At 43.4% G+C, this 15,031-nt stretch overlaps 1 long non-coding RNA gene across 1 annotated transcript in view; it reads left to right on the top strand.

Annotated features, from left to right (window-relative positions):
* Positions 1-2,208: 2,208 nt before the first annotated feature.
* LOC115521865 overlaps positions 2,209-15,031 on the top strand; it is a 38,890-nt gene continuing 26,067 nt past the window's right edge. Inside the window, exon 1 of the long non-coding RNA XR_003971189.1 lies at positions 2,209-2,418. This is a non-coding gene — a long non-coding RNA (uncharacterized LOC115521865). The remainder of the gene's footprint in view (positions 2,419-15,031) is intronic.

Below are 15,031 nucleotides of genomic sequence, written 5' to 3'. Positions count from 1 at the left end.
GCCTTGGGAAAGTGATGTATTTCTCCGACTCAGTTTTCTCGTTTGTAAAATGGAGCTAACGGAACCCGCCCCATAGGCTTGTATGAAAATGCAATGAGTTCATTCACATAAAGGTCTTAGAATGATAATGAGAAAGGGGTGCTTGCTCAGTAAATGCAGCTGTTATGATTCTGAATGGGGTGCGGGGCGGGGGGCTGGTATGCTACTGACTGAGCCCCCTAACCCCAGCAACTTCTACTTGAGGTCCAAAAACATCTAGTTGCCTGTGTGGATTAAGTTAACTAGATACTTGCCAGGTCATACCTACTTGTGCTGGGTTACCAGAGTATCAGACTCTCCTTTTTTGAAAGAGACGTAACCTCTGCATACGCACTCCTGTGGCTGTACTGGTTATAAAAATAGTGAAGCTTTATGAAATCGACTTTTTGTGGGCTGAAAATGGTTAAATATCGGTCCGTTCATGTGATTTAATCCCATACTTCCGTACTGGTTGTTAAATACCCACTGCTTCCCAAGCCCCAAGTGGACGTCCTTCTGCCCCCAGATTCCCTGGGACTCTCCCACCAAAGGGGTCCCCAGGATCTTGCTGTCGTGCCGAGGCTGACATCCCTTCTGGCTGTTTGGTGTCCTTTCTGTATTAAGGGAAAGGTTTTTAAAAGTCTACTATTTACGGAGCATCTGAGGACTTGTATTGGAGGCTGAGACATTGTAAGGCCCTCAGCTAATGGTTTCAACTTCAGTGCTCTGAAGCAATCACTCGAAACAAAAAAACTACACCCCTCAAATCCCCCCAAACAAACCACCACCACCACCAGCAACAAAACCCCTAAACGACAAAGATTCAAGGCTTCTGATTGTCTTCTTGGAAACGTCAAGGCATCTGCGACACTTCTTGAACCTCTATGCTGTGTCCCCCTAAGCCTAATTATCTCAGCTCTCAGACACGTAAGACTTAATGTCTAGTTCTCTTAGGAGAAGCAAGGCGTGAGGACTGATTAAGCAGAAGCTCCTAAAAGGATTATGAGCAGGCACACAGCTCCCAATGGCCACCAGCTGAGCACCGCCTCCTGGGGTGTGAAGAGGGATCGTGTTGTGGTGTTACTTCCTGCCACTGTGTGAGTCACCTCCTGCACACAACAATTCCGACATCTGAGCTAACTTGGGGGAGCAGACCACGCAAGAATAATTACTTTGGCTTTTTAGAACAGCTAGGCTTTGGCTCTGTTTCCTAATCTCTTCTCCAATGGGTCGTCCCATGGGGATTTTCACCTCTGTGTTTTTAGCTCTGTGTCCCCTCCAGAGGGATCTTTTTCTTCCACCGTTCGCTGCTGAAATGGACTACCCATCCCAATGCATCATTCTTCTCAGAGCCTCACAGGGCAGACTATACAACATGATGGTTTCTGGATCACATCAAGGCTACACACGGCTTCTTTCGTTGTGGGGTAGATATGCAGGTCAGAATTTCCTTTTTCCATGGCTGGAACAGTAGGAGGAAGAAGGTTGACGGAGATAAACACTCGTTCAACTCTTGTCATGAATTAAATAGTTCTGAGAACCATTGTTTGATCACTCACTGGGCAAATATTTATGTGCCAGCCATGTTCTAGCCACTGGAGATAGAATGATAGGCAGGACACGGTCCCTAAGCTACCTTTAAAATCTAGATCTTTCTATTGATGAAGCATGGCTTTGAGATTGTTTGCCATTCTCTCTCGCCGTGAGATCATGTACGCAAACACAAACACACACGGGATGGAAACTAGATTTATTTTTTCCACCGTAAAATTTCCTCCTCCAAATTAAGAATTTGCAATCACTATTTTTCTACCATACCCCCTGTGGACACTAGTATAAAATAGAAGGGCCATAGAAACAACTGAAAAAAAAAAAAACAAAACAAAAAAGCCAGGGTATATGTGCCTGTTTTCCCTTGTGACTTAAGACCAACTGATTTCTGCCATGTCTCTGGGGACTTTGGTGGTATGAGCACCCCTATAGCACCAAGCATTTGTCACTGAGCTACAAGGACAGTGCCTACGAAAGCCAGGCCACCTGCACGCAGAGGCCTGCTTAATTTACCAAGCCAGCGTGTGCAGATATGGAGAGGTCCAGACTGAACTCCGTGGCAAGCTCATGCTCAGATAAGCAAGGTCAGGCGTCCCTGGGGGCCCAGGCAATTACACAAACGGCAGCTCATTGCAGACCCACAAATAGGTTGCCATTTGCTTCTTGCTTTGTTTTGGGCTTGGCACCAATTTTATACAGGGAGAATTATAGTGTAGCGTTCACTTGCCAAAAAGAAAAAAAAGACTGTGCTTGGTTTTTTTTTTTTTTTTATAAGTGTAGCAAACAATCTTGTTAATGTAACCCAGTTGGAATTTTATAGTTCTAGGAGTCTGGATTTTCATTTTTAAGGTAAGTGTGTTTTTTTTTTTTGTCTGCTTTTTGCTTATTTTTGAAACCATTTTGAGAAGTGTAAAAATAAATTTATATATGTGATCCACTGTTGTATATAAGTAAGCGTTTTTTTTTTTTTTTAAATGAGAGCAATGTGACAGCTATATATTACCAGGTGAAGATATTACATATAAAGTATTCTGTAGATATTTGTGTCCAAAGATACTTTTGATTGGGGAAGTTTCTTGGAGATGTTAGCATGAAGTTAGTGTTTGGATGAGGATACTTATAAAGAGTTATGCATATTAATGTGGTAATTTCTAATTAGCAAAACGACTTTCAAATAAACAATCTAGCTATGTGTCTAAGGAGCAATGTCTTTAATTGCCCTGTGATAAACTACTAACGAAACCCACAGCTGGGTAACAGATAGCAGTAAAATCTGTCAATGAAACCAATATTGTTATGCTTCACCAGCTCTGTTCACTTGTTAGAGTGCGTTAAGCGGAATTCTAATGGAGAATTATTTGAAAGACATTTAGGCACGCTGGAACATATTTCTGTTCATACGATGTGATTTAGTGGAATGCATTATCCTTCAAAGCTAATCATAAAAAAAGCAACACACATACAAAAGCATTTCGGTAAAAGTTTCCTCCTTTTTTTTTTTTTTTTTTTTAAGTTTTCTCCTTTAAAGACTTATGTGTCGAAAGGGTAAACCTGGCCGGGATTATCGATATTGGGACAGAATATATATTGCCCTTGTATCTTATGTGTGGACACTGGGTACTTCTAGGCCATTGTGGTTGCCTTTTAATTAGACTAAACTTCACTCGAGATTAGTAGACGCTTTCTTTACAGTAGTATTCTTAGTCTGCTTCGTGATGTTTATTATTAAACATTTTGTTAAATTTTCTGAACTCTTCATCTACTATGTGATTTTTGTAATATTACTCTCATTCACATGGATGGGAATGACCATGGCTTATATTATTCAAAACAATTTTTTTTTTAAAGCTTATTTCTTTTTGAGAGAAAGAGAGACCGAGCATGAACGGGGGAGGGGCAGAGAGCGAGGGAGACCCAGAACGTGAAGCAGGCTCCAGGCTCTGAGCTGTCAGCACAGAGCCTGATGCAGAGCTAGAACCCATGAATAGAGACATCATGACCTGAGCCGAAGTCTGATGCTTAACTGACTGAGCGACCCAGGCGTTCCATTACCATGGTTTATATTCAAGGTAGGGGATTGAACACATTCAGATTACCTTTCAGGAAGTCACAGAGTAAAGATTTAGACCCAGAGAGCAGGTCAGCCTGTGGTAACCGTGGCCTCTCACTGCCCTGCATGCTTTTCCAGTGTCCTTCTGATAACAGATCTTTGTTTTCCTTTTGGTACCAACCCTGCCCATTCCACGTGAACTTGGCGGGCCTGGCAGTCACATCGGCCTGCCCTCTCGTGACCCCAGAAGCCAGGCACATAATTCAGAGTATCCTTTTGGCACGGCTACAGCGATTGATTCCGAGATTGGCACGTGGACCAATTTGAGTCCATCACTAACCGCCTCCTCTAAAATCTCAGAGTTCGCTATTTTCTGTCGGAGTTGCTACACTGAGAGAATGCAGTGGGCAGCGCTGGGGGTCATCTCGGGGAGACACAGGTTGAAGTATGAAGCCAAGTGAGGTAAAAAAAAAGGAGGAGGGATAGAGAAATGGAGGCCTGGAGACATTATTTACTTCCTCACACTAGCTGTGCCTGAAATCCGTGATAATTCTACGCCTCCCAGAAATACGGGATTGCCTTTTTTTTTTTTTTTTTTTTTCAAGAGCTCATTTGAGTTGGGTTTCCATCATTTGAAACTCAGAGTCATGATTCCTACGGAGGGTTACCTGTTTGTTTGGGCAACACTCAAAGCAGGCTATATTAATTAGAAAGCCTGAGTCTAATTACTTACAGGTCACATCAAAATAGAGGTCTTCTCTACTAAAGGTGGAAGGTACAGTTTGGGAGACAGTTCTGCTAATTCAACAAAATATATCGATAAGTGTTCTTAGAGACTTCCAAAGACCATTTTACGCATCATTTTTGCTTCAGTTCAACACTGTATATCTATAAAGGAGATCCACTTCATGAGATAATTCATTTAGTTTGGTGGGTTATACGTACAAAGTGATCTAGGAAAAAAAAAAAAAGCACATTGCACAATAAAACCAAAAGAGAACACACCCCTTTCTTACTCGGTCGTTAGAAATACTGCCTCAGAATTGGCTGAGTCCTCTTCCTGTGGCTCCTCTGGGAATGGAGTAGCCCTCCCCGTACTTGTGGTTTCAGTTACCCACGGTCAACTACCGTCCAGAAGCAGATGATCCTTCTGATGTATTGTCAGAAGGTCAGTGGTTGCCTAATGCTATGTCCCAATATCTACATCATTAACGTCACTTCATCTCATTCCATGAACATTTGGTCATCTCATATCGTCACAAGGAGAAGGGTGAATACAGTACAATAAGATACTTTAAGAGAGACCATAGCCATGGAACTTTTATAACAGCATATTACTATAATCATTCTATTTTACTACCAGCTATTGGTGTTGATCTCTGACTGTGCCTAATTTATAAATTAAACTTTATCATAGATATGTATGTGTAGGAAAAAACAGTATATATATAGACTTTGGTACTGTCCAGTATCAGACATCCACTGGGCATCTTGGCATGTATCCCCTGTGGATAAAAAAGGGCTATTGTATTACTGTGAGGCTTGCCCCCAAGACCTCATGTCCCCATGTCTTTCTGATTTAAGTCCCAAATTTTCCAACCCCCATTGGGTCACCCCCAGCCTCTAGGGCCTCATACCTTTATCTTGTCTTTATTTTTCTATTTTGCAGCCTTGATCCAATTTCTGAGACCCCCCCCCCCCAACCCCCAAATGTCATTTCTTCTGGGTTCGGTGTGTTTAATAATAGTTCTTTAGGCAAAACTCTTCCTGGACTAACTTATGTTCCAGGACTCTGTCTTCACTCACAATGACTTTGAGAAGTCTCCTTCCCTCCCAGATCTGGTCTGTCATTTCCAGAATATGACATGAGAATCATTAAGTAAGTGAGCCTTTCCCAATCGGGTTTCTCTCTGACTTCTAAAATTTCAGAGATTCATTCTCTTGTCTTGTTTCCTTCCTTGATAAAATGTCATCGATCATTTTTTGGGGGGAGGGGAGCTGTGTTAGACCTCGTGGTTGACTCCATAATATCCATCGTACGCACCTCCCCCCCAGCCTGGGTTGGGAGATTTTGTGCCAGCTTCAGGGTGGGTGGGGCCCTGATTAGTCTCAGTCAATAATGGCCCTTCTTCTCCTTATCAGTAGTTGGTTCAGGAACTCAGACAGAACACAGCATTCCATGTATGACAGCTTAGGGGTAAATGACATATGTTGGTCTAAACAGACAAAAAAGAAGGCTTTGATTCAGTGGCTGGGGAAATCATCCATCTCTCTCTCTCCTTCTCTATTCCTCCTCACTTGCCCCTCCAGTAGACATGAAAGGCCTAAGTGATACATGTAGCTGTCCTATAACCACAGGGAAAACAACCTTAGGATGAAGCTGAATTGTGTTAAGCAGAGAGATAGAAAGAACCTGAGTGTTTCATGACATTGTCCAGTCCCTGGATAGGCCTAATCTTTATCAAGGCTTTCAGATAAGTGAGTCATACATTCTGCGTTCAAACCCTTAACTTTCACAAAGCTAATGTAACTAATACAATGGCTTTATTAGTGTTCTTTTCTGTGGTCAGGTTTTGAATCCAGGGGAGTAAGTACAGCCCAGAGGGAAGTCAAAGGAAAATATTTCCCAGAGGAGGAAAGAATAAGGAGTGAGAAACACCAGAAATAAGCTTTTCATACTTCGCAGTGTGCCAGAGGGTCAGCTTTCTATCCAAGTAGCCTGGAGATATGATTATATGATTTTTTCCCCCTCTTAACCAGGGATAAAGACTCCTTTTCAGACACTTGCCTTGAAACCCTCCAAATCGTGGTACAATGATGGAGAGGCTTGCCCAGTGCTCCAGGCAAAGATCATAAGGTTGGGCCCTAAGTCCAGCAAATAATAAGAGCTAACATTAACATTTATAAACCATTTTCCAGTTTGCCACTACCTGATTTCATCTGAGCCTGAGAACAATTCTTCAGAGTAACTTTTCATCATCTTCATTGACAAATGAGGCAGCTAAGGCTTGGGGAGACAAACTGAATGAATGGCACAGAGCCACCCAGCTGGAGACAAAGAATCCAGGACCAAAGGCTGGAATTCTGACTCGAAGCTTCACTGTTGCGACCATCCCACACCACCCCTTTGCCCTCCCATGTGGCTTCTCTGTTCCCTGGCGTTTTCTTCTACATTCAGAATCAGTTTTCCTCGTTGGCTTGTCTTTGGGAAGGCAGCCCCAGGCCTTCCTTATCTGTTTGTGGTTGCTGGACTTCTCTTACCATGAAAAGGGCTTTATTTCTTGGCATTGAGTCCCGTTCCTTATCCACTCCTTTTCTCCATTACTTCACTGGGCTTCCTGTTGGTTTGGAGTCATGAACACTCCGGGTTGACAACTGAGGTCAATTTCTGCATTCGATTCAAAGGAAACTGGGTTGGATGAATTCGACACAATGGTGAACTTAGTGGATCATTACGTCTTAAGTAAGTCCCAGGAAATGTGACGAAACTATAGAAAAGGTATCCTTAATCCGAAATGATGTGAGCTAAGCGCGAATAAACTCTTTGGGTCTTAATGACACCCATGAGACTTTTGATGTCTGACCATAGATGTGGAAGAAAGATAAAGGAAGAAAAATTGAAAAGCAGCGAAAAAGTAGGAGAGGGGGAAAAAAAATGTATGCACAAACATTGGGAGTCAAAGAGCATGTTTATGCAATAATTTTCTAACCTCTAAAGTTTTTCTCCCATTTTTGAGTTAAAGTAGGCATTGCTGAGCAAGGACGATTAGCCATTCCACAGAAGCTCTTGAGGACCACAGAACATATTAAATCAGTAATTTGTGTGATGGGCCTGATAGAGTTAGCAGCTGACAAAATGGCAGATGTAATCAATAACCTGCCGACTCACAAAACAGTTGATTTGGCCCCCAAATACCTATTGTGTTTATTAGTGAATCCCACGTACAGAATGTGAATTACAAGACAGTGTTGATCATTTTCCGCAGTTGTTTATTTTTCTTTCCCTCCATAAGCCCTTATGAATTAAAATGCAAAGTAGAGGTTAGGAACTCCGAGAAATCTTGTTTTGCTCATTTTTTTTTTTTTTTTCCCAGCGCACATTTGCATTTTCGATGGCTGCAATCTCTGCCTCCCTGCTTTGGTTTGGCGAGGCATACGGTTGTTGTACTCTGCCTTATGAATATTATCATTTAGCTAAGGTGAAACTTGGATAGGGATCAGAACATGTCAACCGGGGACTATTAGGTTAAGAGAACTAGACCTCTGGCCTCTCTTTGGGGCTTGTGATGTCTTTGAATCCCCTGATGTAGGAAATTTGGATGCTGGGGATTTCTTCCACACTCAAGAAAAGGATAGGATGGGTTTTATATGTACTTAAACTTTGTCTTTTATAACCAGGTGGCAGCCAATTTATTTAAAGCACTGATGAATAAGAGGAACCCTGGAAGGGAACATTTGACTCATCCTTATCTTTACTCTCAGGAGGACGATAATCCCTGGAATCAGGGAACATTCAAATAAACCATGTAACGCTGGATCCAACTGATTATCCTCATTAGCAGAACCCTGAGATTTACTGAGAATAATTGAAAGTTGCATTTGGCATGTGTCTTAATTGTTACTCTGCAGAAGGCAATATAAGGGAAGATTTTGAATATATCAGATGACAGAGTTATAGTGTAGATAAGTCTGGGAAAACATTTGCAAAGTTTATCCATATAACATGCCTTAAGTTGTCAGGCAGTATATTTGCGTCGTAAGAAAAATGTTCAAGAAGACAGGCAGCATGGGACGTCCATCCTGCGTGGTGTTTCTCCGTCTTGATACGGGAGAACTTGGTAACTAGAGCAAAGCCATAAGCTGTGCAATCATTCTGAATTTGCATTCACTTAAGGAAAGATTGTGAATGTCCTGATTTGTTTTCACTTTTTCTGGCCCTCACGAGCCCTATCCCACTGCCTTGGTGTGCATTTCATAGCATCGCTCAGCTGTGCAAGTTTTTGTTTTTGTTTTTTTCTCCTTGTTAATTTTCTATCCAATCCCCAAAGTGAAGCTTGCAGGAGGGATGAAGGCCGGAAAATAGCAAGTTATGAATAGGTCAAGGGATATGAACAAGCCATCGTGTAGCCTCCAAGCTTTTCAAGCTTTTCTCTCTTAAGGTTTCGGATGTGCGTGTGTTTGGCTATGCCGAGAGACAAAAGGAGGTCATCTTCCCAGTTCCTATTTCAGAGACAATAACAGGCACAAAAGTGCAGCAAATAGCCACCATCGTTTAGTACACAATAGAAATGTGTTTAAATTTTTTTTAATGTTTCTTTATTTTTGAGAGAGAGAGATAGAGTGTGAGTGGGGAAGGGGCAGAGAGGGAGGGAGGCACAGGAGCCGAAGCAGGCGCCGGGCTCTGAGCTGTCAGCCCAGAGCCGGACACGGGGCTCCAACTCACAGACCACGAGATCATGACCCGAGCCGAAGTTGGACGCTCAAACGACTGAGCCACCCAGGCGCCCCTAGAAATGTGTTTGTATTAATCGTCTCAGTGCCCAGGAGGACGGTCATATTATTGCATTTGACAGGTGAGGAACGGGAGATACAGAAAAGTTAGGTAAATGGGCTCAAACTTGCACACCTGGAGGCTAAAAGTGTTAAGAGTGTAAACCCAGACCTGGAGCCTGCTGAAGCCTGTGCATTTCTTACCGTGCTCTGCGCTTTTTTTAAAGAAGGGTCTTGAGAACGTAGAGGAACAGATGGGGCCGCTGGTTACATGAGCCCTTCTACGATTGCCTTATTCTCTCCTGACTGCATTTCCCCCTCGCTTTTCTACCCACCACACTCAAGGAAGAAAACAATGGGGCAGAACCAAAAAAGAGACTTTAGTTGTCACTGACTTAGAAGTAAAAGGAGCTAGTCTTGGAAAGTAGACTTTCCAAACAGGCGATTTGGCCATGTTCCCAAATTCTAAACTTGGAGGCTCAGCTCTTTCCATTGAGCAAATTATCAAGAAAATCATTTAGATGGGATTTCCTCTGAAATGTAGATACATCTTATTTCAGAATTTTGGCTACCAAAGACCCATTATCACTTATTTGCATTGCAGCCTTACGCTGCCGGTCTGCAACCTTCCTATGAATAAGATTCATCCAGGAGGGAGTCAATTAGTGCTCTTCAGTTTTAAGTAACAGGAATCTTCCCTGGTTACTATAAGCAGCAAGGATTTGGGCAGCTCTCAGAAATAAAGGGAAGGCTGGAGAACAGGGCCAGAAAAAGGAGAGAGACAGGGGTGTAGGTAGGAGGAACTAATTTTGTTTCCTATCTACATTCAACTTTGTGATGTCATTGAATCTGAAGATGTTTAAGTAACTATCTATAGTGGACAGAATTCTAAGATGGGCCTCAAGATTCCCACCCACTGTGTCTTAGTGTTCTTAGAGAAAAAGAACCAATAGAATATACACGTATATTCTGAATATATTTATATATTCTGGATATGTGTATATATTCTGGATATAAAAAATATAAAATGTATTTAAATCTACAAACGATGTTTAGATGTTTATATGTATTCTGCATTAAAACATAAAATTTATTTATATCTACCTACAATATTGATAGATTTACTCTGGATACAAAACACATAAAACATATTTATATCTATATATAATATTTATATATACTATGGATATACATAATATGGATATAAAAATAAAACTAAAAACATATGAAATATATATTTAGAATAAAAAATAAATAAAACAAATATAAATATGTGTCATACACATATAACATTCATATATGCATTTTTTTAATGCTTATTTTTGAAGGAGAGAGAGACAGCATGGGTGGGGGAGGGGCAGAGAGAGAGGGAGACACAGAATCCGAAGCAGACTCCAGGCTCCCAGCTGTCAGCACAGAACCCGACGTGGGGCTCGAACTCATGAACCGTGAGATCATGACCTGAGCCAAAGTTGGATGCTTAACTGACTGAGCCACCCAGGTGCCCCACAATATACATATATATATATATATATATATATACAAAGAGGTTTATGATGAGGGTTTGGTTGACAGGATTATGGAGCCTAAGTCTGACAGACTGCCATTTACAAGGTGGAGGCCAAGGAAAGCCGGTGGTGTAGTTCCCATCCCAACCCAAAGGCTGGAGAAGCAGGAGCTCCTATGTGTGAGGGCAGGAGAAGATGATGTCCCACCTCAACAGAGAGCAAACTCGCCCATTGCTCAGTCTTTTTGTTCTACTCCACAAATTGGCTGATGAAAACTTGCATTGATGAAGGCCATCTTTTTTATTTTAATTAATTAACTAGTTAATTAATTAAAACATCTACTTATTTATTTTGAGAGAGAGAGAGAGAGAGAGAGAGCCAGCAGAGAAGAGGGACGGAGGGAGGGAGAGAAAGAATCCCAAGCAGGCTCCACATCCAATGCAAAGCCTGATGCGGGGCTGGATCCCAAGACCACGAGATCATGACCTGAGCTGAAATCAAGAGTCGGATGCTTTATGGAATAAGTGCCCTGAGGACCATCTTTTTGTTCAGTCTACAATTCAAGAGCTAATGTCTTTTGGAAATACCCTCACAGATAGTCCTAGAGATAATGTTCTATCAGCTGTCTGGGCACCCTTTAGCTCAGTCAAGTTGACATGTAAAAATAAATCATCACACTCTGTTACACCCATCCTGTGTAATCCCTTGAGTGTGGGTGAGATTATGAGTGATGGGCTATCACTTCTGTCAACAGGTTACTCTACTAATCAGCTGGCTTTGAGTTCATCGAAAGAAGGATTATCCTAGGTTCACCTGACCTAATCAGATGAGCTCTTAAACCAGGACTGGGCCCTCTCTGGGGTAAGAGATTTTATGAGAAAGAGATTCTCTTACTGACCTTGAAGCTGAATACTGCCATGGACAAGGCCATATGGCAGGGAGCTGTGGGCACCTCCAGGAGCTGGGAGTGGCCCTGAACAACAGATAGTCGGAAAGTGGGACCTCGGTCCTCTGGTTGCCAGGAGCTGAATTCGGCCATCAGGCAGCTGGGTTGGAAGAGGACAGAACCCTCTCTGCAGCTCCAGCCAACACCTGATTTCAGCCTGTGAGACCCCAAGCAGAGAACCCCCCACCCTGTGTCTGGACTTCTGACCCACACGACTGTTGAGATAACAAATGGGTATTGTTTCCAGGTGCTCAGTTTGTGACGATGGAGTCTATACCACCTCCATGCCGATGACTCTAAAATCTAGACCCTCTTTCCTGACTTCAGTCTGATACCCAACCACCGACTTGCTGTCTCTGCCTGGACGTCTAAGAGACATGGCAAACATAATGTGTCCCGAACCGAGCTTCCCTCTCTCCTGTCAACCCACTCTTCCTATCCTCCTTTTATGCCCAAAGTGACAACTCTCTCCTTACAGTTGCTTACCTCAAGAACTCTGAGTTTTGTTTCACTTTCAATCCGTGAGTTTTAAACTTTGACTCTACTTCTCACTAATGGCTCTGCTGTCACCCTGGTCTTTACCACCCAACGCGTTTCACATGGGCTAGTGTAGCCGTCTAACTGACTTCCCAGATTTCCCCCCGGGTCTCCTACAGTCTGCCTTCGATACAACAACCGGAGTGAGGTCGTTACATGAAAACTCTAGTCAGTCATCTGCGTAGAGCCTTCAGTGGCTCTCCGGTAGACTGAGTTATTAGTCCCTATTCTCATTTCTCCCTTTGCCATATGACTTTGCAGTCCCTCTCACTGGGGGTGAACGAGGTGGCTCCACTCCTTGACTCGGGTCACTTAACTTGCTTCGAGCAAGTAGAGAGAAGTGGGGAGAGGTGTACAGAAATGACAATATCTCAGTGCTGAGTTTAGGCCTTACGAGTTTCACCGTCTGTACCTCACTGTTGCTGAGAGAACCTTCCCTGGCTGGCTCAGTTGTTCAAGTGGATGAGAGACCCTTGGAGCAGACAAGAACACAGCCTGCCATTTAACGCTGCCCAGATGAGCCCAGCCTAGATTTGTCTGGCTCTAAGCCGACCTGTAGGTATGTAAGCCAAATAAATGCTTGTAGTACATCACTGAGAGTCCACGATTGTTTCTTTCCAAGCAGTAGCTAAGACAGGCTCAGAAGAGAAGTGAAAGTGCTTCCAGTGGCGTGCAAGGGTCTGCCCATTCCATCCCCACAAGAGACCTCAGTCTCCCTCTCACTTGCCATAATCCAGCCACACTGGTCTCTTTGCTCGTCCTGGAACTGTCTAGGCCCCCTCTTCTGTAGATCTTTGTATTTTTTTCCTCCATTTGGAATCTGTCAGCCCCTGACAACTTCCCCTACTGCCTTCAGGGTTTTGCTCAAATATCATCTTCTCAGTTGAGAGCTGTTTGCAATCCATTTTCCATTTTCCTTTGCTGTCTCCCATCTTCGGTCTGTTTTCTCTACAACCCGTATGACGCTTTACTTTTTACCGTTTGACAGTCTCCCGCCTGCCCGTTCACGCCCACCCCCACACTAGAAGGCAAACTTCACAAGGGTGGGGGTTTTTATCTGATTTGTTCACTCCTGAATCCCCAGTTTTTGGAATGGAGCTCAATAATATTTACTGAGCATAAATTAATTCATTTCTGAGGGAGCCATTTTTTTTCTCCTCTCATTCTGTATCGTTCTGCCTAAGAACTAATGTCTCAGGAGGAGATTAGGCCTGGTCTGGATCTCAGTCCTACTCCTTGGCCAGGGCAGAGCAGGACATCTTTGTTCATAGTCCCTCCAGTGGGGAGGCAGGATTCCCCCAAAGGAACCAGGCATCCTGTAACCTGAGCCAGGGGACACAGAAGGCCCAAAGCCGAGTAACAGAGAGCAGTCTGATATTCCCAGCCTGAGTTAACTAGGCCCATCCTCATACCATTCTAGAAGTCCATCTCACCGTGTCTGTGGCTCCCATTTTGAGATGCAGTAAAACACCTTAGGAAAGTCCTTGGAGAATTCCAAAGAAACATGGAGAAATTTGAATCTCTTTTCCATGTGCAAATGAAAGACAAATCTCTGTTTGAAGCCCTTGAGGGAGGTAAGCCCTAGGCCCCTGGGATGGGGCACAGAATAGGAAGTATCCTCAGGGAGTTCCAAGAGTTTCCAGCCTGTTGGTATCTGGAATCCCTCACTGAGCCCTTCTTCACCCCCTGGACTTTGCTCCACCAGAGCCACTGTCTCAGACCTCAGAGGCCCATTGGACCTCTGCTCCTACTTTCTGGTGAGCAAGTAAGAAGCGAAACGTGGCTTCCACCTGTGGCCAGGGTTGCAGCATGGGAGACGTACCCTTGACCTACTGGGTTGGAATCCCAGCAGTACTTTCCCCGGTTGCCGGTAGCGTGAGGTCCCTGGGACTACAGTGCACTTGACCCATGTTAAGCACGTGACTGGCTTCTGTGGGGGCAGCCCCGGGACCTGACCGCACCGGCAAATGTGTAAAAAGGCATCCTGCGTGCCAGACGCAAAGTGGCGGACCTGTTTGCAGAGTGCAGGTTGTTTGTAAGTTGGAACTTGTCCCTACTTCTAAGGGAAGGAAAATCACACAGCCTTTCTGGGTCAAGAACTTGGCATTTAATAGCGTGCTGAGATTGACTTCCTTCCTTACCAATCTCCCTGTCATTTGGATGGGAACCTCCAGTTGGGATGCCCCTTGTGAAGTTGGAATAAGGTCTTTGATTTAAACAATAACAAACACTTGGCCCTGGTGTTCCAGAAGCGTGTTGCCAGTGTGCCTTCACCATAGCTCAGTCACTCTGTGGTCTGCTTGCAAGATTTCTGTCTAACGGGAATAAAGAGACTTTGCATCTCAGCAGCTCATGGAAAAATTGGCTAAGGAAATGAAATTATGTGAACAACTGTGGGCCTTTTGGAGATAGTCATTATTTAAATCCATTCATTTATTCTGCATTTTGATAATGTCTATAGACTTGCTGCCATCTCATCTCCTGTTATCCGTTTAAGGCATTTAAAGTTTGACTTATTATTTTAGCACCGTAGGTATTTCTACATCCTGGGAATCAGGCTTGAAGGACTAGAGTCTTTGAATAATGATAACAAGAGCAGTTGTGGTGGTAGAGAAGGCAGGAGCAATGGAAACCATCATGATAATCCTAGAAGCGATCATTTTGAGGATTTATTGTTGACGGTGCTGGCACATGCATTATGTCACTTAAGCTTCCAAATCTCTGATTCTTCTCACGTTAGAAAAAGGAAAGTTCACTTAGGGAGTTTTTTGTTTTTTGTTTTTTGTTTTTTTTTAATTTTTTAATGTTTGTTTATTTTTGAGAGAGAGACAGTGCATGAGCAGGGGAGGGGCAGAGAGAGAGAGAGAGATAGAGAGAGAGAGAGAGAGAGGGAGGGAGACACAGAATCAGAAGCAGGCTTCAGGCTCTAAG

Source organism: Lynx canadensis, chromosome C1 (assembly GCF_007474595.2).
Source record: "Lynx canadensis isolate LIC74 chromosome C1, mLynCan4.pri.v2, whole genome shotgun sequence".
Lineage (NCBI taxonomy): Eukaryota > Metazoa > Chordata > Mammalia > Carnivora > Felidae > Lynx > Lynx canadensis.
This window is presented reverse-complemented; position numbering and strand designations above follow the sequence as displayed.